The 4,734-nt window shown below is 39.8% G+C and overlaps 1 pseudogene; it reads right to left on the reverse strand.

The window, feature by feature from the left end:
* Nucleotides 1–1,124: 1,124 nt before the first annotated feature.
* LOC137204109 (large ribosomal subunit protein uL2-like) lies at nt 1,125–1,930 on the reverse strand (annotated as a pseudogene).
* Between the last annotated feature and the right edge of the window lie 2,804 nt (nt 1,931–4,734).

Consider the following 4,734-nt stretch of genomic DNA (forward strand, 5'->3'; position numbering starts at 1 on the left):
TATTAAAAAAAATGCTTCTGAAGAACCTAGGGGCAGGATAGGAATAAAGATGGAGATGTAGAGAATGGACTTGAGGACACGGGGAAGGGTAAGTGTAAACTGGGACAAAGTGAGAGAGTGGCATGGACATATATACATCACCAAATGTAAAATAAATAGCTGATAGGAAGCAGCCACATAGCACAGGGAGATCAGCTCCGTGCTTTGTGTCCACCTAGAGGGGTGGGATAGGGAGGGTGGGAGGGAGAAGCAAGAGGGAGGAGATAGGGGGATATATGTATCTGTATGTCTATCTCACTTTGTTATACAGCAGAAGCTAACACACCATTTTAAGTAAATTATATTCCAATAAAGATGTTTAAAAAAAAGCTGGGGCTTCCCTGGTGGAGCAGTGGTTGAGAGTCCGCTTGCCGATGCAGGGGACACGGGTTCGTGCCCTGGTCCGGGAAGATCCCACGTGCCGCGGAGGGGCTGGGCCCGTGAGCCGTGGCCGCTGAGCCTGTGCATCTGGAGCATGTGCTCTGCAATGGGAGAGGCCACAGCAGTGAGAGGCCCACGTACCACAAAGAAAAAAAAAAAAAGCTGGAAAAGGGGAAGACAATTTAAGTCCAATAATTCATTCTGTAAATAAATGGCAAAGTACAAAAGAAGCTAAAAAAATACCAAGTTTCCTCTTCATCTTGGTTGCAAACTTTTAAATATTCAGGTATTTTGAATGCCTGTGGACTAGAAAAGGAGGAGAAAGGCCACTAAATTTTTGTCCAAATAACTTTTTTCTTCTAGAGAGGAGACTAAGAATAAACTGAGATGGTTGAATTGCTTTAATAAAGCAAGAAAAAACTGCAATTCCTGATTATGTGAACAATAAGGTGTTGTTTGTTAGCTTTAGAGATGGGGAAATAAGAATATCTCAGAATACTGTTTTGAGCCTTGTTACTCTGGGAAGGTTAGATTTTGTTCTTCTGAGAAGACAGAGGGTTTGATGGGATGATATCATCAAATTCTAGGATTTCAAATTGCTTCCATGACTGAAAGTTTGACAGTTTCAAATGGAATAAAGGTGTTCCTTACAAAAGCTGCATAAGAACAAGTAAAAACAGGCTAGAATAATTTTTGCGTGTGTGTGAAAAAGACAAGCTTTATTGAGCCCCCAGCCCTAATTCTCTTTCTCCTGCACAGTCTGGGTTCCCCAGAGACACCCAGTCCAGGAGGCAAAAATGAGACCCACTTTCCGGCCAGCAGGGGCATCTCTGCAGATGGTAGAGGGTTTGCCAATGTGCTGGTTGTTGCCACCTCTGAAGGGATGCTCAACAGGGTTCATGGCCACACCCCATATGCATGGCCAACAATTCTTCTTTGCCTTATACTTGTGGTAGGCAGAGCTCGCCTTCAGAATGGGCTTGTCAACGTGGCCACCTCCAGCCACCACACTGACAACAGCTCTGCTGATGGAGGAGATGACCTTCTTGGAGCCCAAGGGCAGTTTCACTCTGGTCTTCTTTGTCTCAGGGTTGTGGGAGATGACAGTTGCATAGTTCCCAGAGGCTCTGGCCAGCATGCCCCGGTCACCAGGCTTCTCCTCCAGACAATATACGATGGTGCCTTCGGGCATGGTGCCCACCAGCAGCATATTGCCGATGTTGAGCTGGGCGTTCTTGCCATAGTACAAGAACTGGCCAGTGTGGATGCCTTCGGCAGCAATGAACAGCTCCATCCGCTTCTTAAAACTGTACGGATCCTGGAAGACCACCTTGGCAAGGGGCACACAGCAACCCGGGTAACGGATGATGTCCTTCATGATGTCCTTGATGTAGCCGTGTCACTCGGCGAAGTCCACAGCTTGCAGACACGTGATGCCCTTTTGGTGGTTCACACACACGTGAAACACGGAGCCGGCACCCTTTCTCTGCCCAGGGATCACGCGGCCCATCACGGCGGTCTGCTTCTGAGTGCAGCCAAAAGAGCAGGCTAGAATAATTGTAAATGACATTTATCTCTAAATATTCATTCAACTAAAATCAGAACATAAGAGGGCAGTGATGTGAAACAAAATGCTTATAACAGAAAGTAACATTTTATAGATATTTATCCTGCTTAGTTGGACATTTTGACTAACTTCATACATTTTTAAGAAAAAATATCATGCTTTCTTAATTATGATCTTTCTTGATATTCAAATATTTTCATTCTTCACTAAAGACTTATTAATATTAACTAACTTGATTATAAGATTTGAATTTATTTCCTCCTCTACCACCTCTTTTATCTTCTCCATCTCTTCAGTCTTTCTAATCCATTTCTCAGGATTTTTGCTTACACTATTCCCCAATCAAAAATGTTCTCACCTCTTTCTGAGGAAACACTAATCACTTTATATACTGTATTCAAATCCTCACTATTACATACAGTCCTCCATGACTATCATAAGCTGTGTTATCACAAATTCATGCTGCTTTCCTAATTATCAAGTCTAAAGGCATATTTTCATTACTCATCTTCTTTGTGCTATTTACTACATTTTAAGGTGGTTATCATCTCCTCAACTTTGACATTATCTTCCATAATGACTTTTGTTGTGAGCATGTCCTACGGTTTTGTCTGCTGTCACACCTGAGTCCATTTTGAGTGTCAACTTCACAAACCATAGTCCTAATTAAGGGGCCCTGTAGAGTAAGCATCACATTTTTTTTCTCCTTGATATGACCTTCTAGGTATACCTCATTGGCCCTAAGATGGACATCTCTCCAAACAGCAGCCAGTAAACAGGAGAAGTTTCACAGAGGGGTATCCCTGCACAGAATGTGGGAGCAGAAGTATTATAGCAATATAGAACATGATTTGTGTAAAACATCTGTTTTGCATACATCATCTCACAATCTAGCACTCTGTGAGATGTGGCAAAGAATTCATGTAGCTTAGATTCTGCTAAGTATCACCTAATTAGAAGTAAACTCTTTTACACAACTCTGTTACTACCTACATCTTCAAGCTTCTTAGTTCCTTGATGCCTTGGTTAAAATAGTTAAACAAAAACCTAGGGAAGAGGAGCAGTGGTTAGGTTCTGACCTATAGCATCAATTCTAGTGTAGCTGATATTCCCAGACACTAGAGAGCCTGGTCTTCTATAACCCAACACAAACCAGTTGTGCTCCCACTCACCTCTTCATTGTATGTCAGAGCAGTTTACTAAAAATCCCCAGCTCATGACAAGATCATTCCCACTTTCACAACTTTTACTTTTTTGATCTTTTCACCAGGCAAGCCTTTGATTTCTCACTTCTCTAGAAAAATTCTACTTATTCTTCCAGGCTCAAGTGCCACCTCTTTAAACAAGTATTTTCTGTCCATTCACCTTAATGCCTAAGACCGCTTCCCTTCCTGTGAGTTTTTGTTGAATCTGTGGTCTCTTCCTTTAAGCTGGCTGCACAATGAATGACTTATGAGATTTTTTAATTTTTCAAATGGTGGTGTCTTCTCCCAACTGAATTTCAGGTGCAGTGAGTACCATAAACATATTTAACCTTTTCTTGTATGTATCAGAGCACATAGAGAACGTTAGTGAACTGATTGAATTAAATTGAAATAGATGGTATAATATCAACATGCCCAACTTTGACTATGTACAGAACACTCTTGGCTGGAGATTGGATTTTTATTCACTACACCAGCCCTACTAAAAATCTTAAATCAATAATATTATCTGTTTTGCTACTGGTATAAATATTTTACATAAATTCTTCTCCCCCTACCAGTGCCCTTTGGTAGTGCCCTCCCACACTGAATCTGGAGTGGATTTGCAAGTTGTTTTGGCCAATAAGAGTTGAAAATTTTTTCACAAGAAGTCTTTATCAGTCTTTTTCTGTTTTTTGGAACCAAGAGACTACCATGTGTCAAAGCAGAGCAAGCTTCCTGCAAGAGAAGAGATTATGTAGAGCCGAGAGAAGAAAACCCAGCTGAGGTTCTGCAGCTCAACCAGCCTGCCAGCTGACATGAGAGGGAGGCTATCTGGACCATTCCCTTTAGCTGAGCTGACTCAAACCAAAAAAGGCACGCATTCTACACACAGTATCATGAAAGATAATACTGCTTGTTTGGACACAAAATATTTATTTATGTGACTCATTTTTGTAAATTTAAGACATAGATGTTGTTTACAAAGATGCAGAAGTTGTTCATATCACAAATCAATTAAAACATACATCAACCTACAGTGAAATAATGTCATGGCTGATGGAAATGGAAGTACATACATCTCTCCAAACTTATTTGAAATTTTAAAGATTATTGAAACTTTCCTTTGTTTTCTTGCCTTTTTTTAAATGTGTTTGCTTTTGCCTACAACAAGCCAAACAGTAAGCCTAAACATTTTTAAATTTTAGCCTTTATTATCAATTCAAAAATAAGACTTTAAATATTTCTTCTTTAATGAGAAGTAAACTATATTAAAATTTTCTTTGTTTCTAGAAACAAACATGACAAATGGGCCTATACAAGAAACTTAAAATTTTTTCATGACATGTTTTTAAGAAAGCAGGAATCAGTAATACAGCAGGTCTGAGTTATATGTCAAACATATGAGAGTTTAATATTTAAGTTTGTTAAGGTTGATTTTCCCATTATATTGTAAAATTATCAAAGGCAAGAATCCTGTAATAAGCATTTTAAAAATTATATTAGTTTCAAGTGTACATTATTATAATGTGACATTTGTATATCCTACAAGTTGATCACAGC

The sequence above is a fragment of the Pseudorca crassidens genome, chromosome 12 (assembly GCF_039906515.1).
Source record: "Pseudorca crassidens isolate mPseCra1 chromosome 12, mPseCra1.hap1, whole genome shotgun sequence".
Taxonomy (NCBI): Eukaryota; Metazoa; Chordata; class Mammalia; order Artiodactyla; family Delphinidae; genus Pseudorca; species Pseudorca crassidens.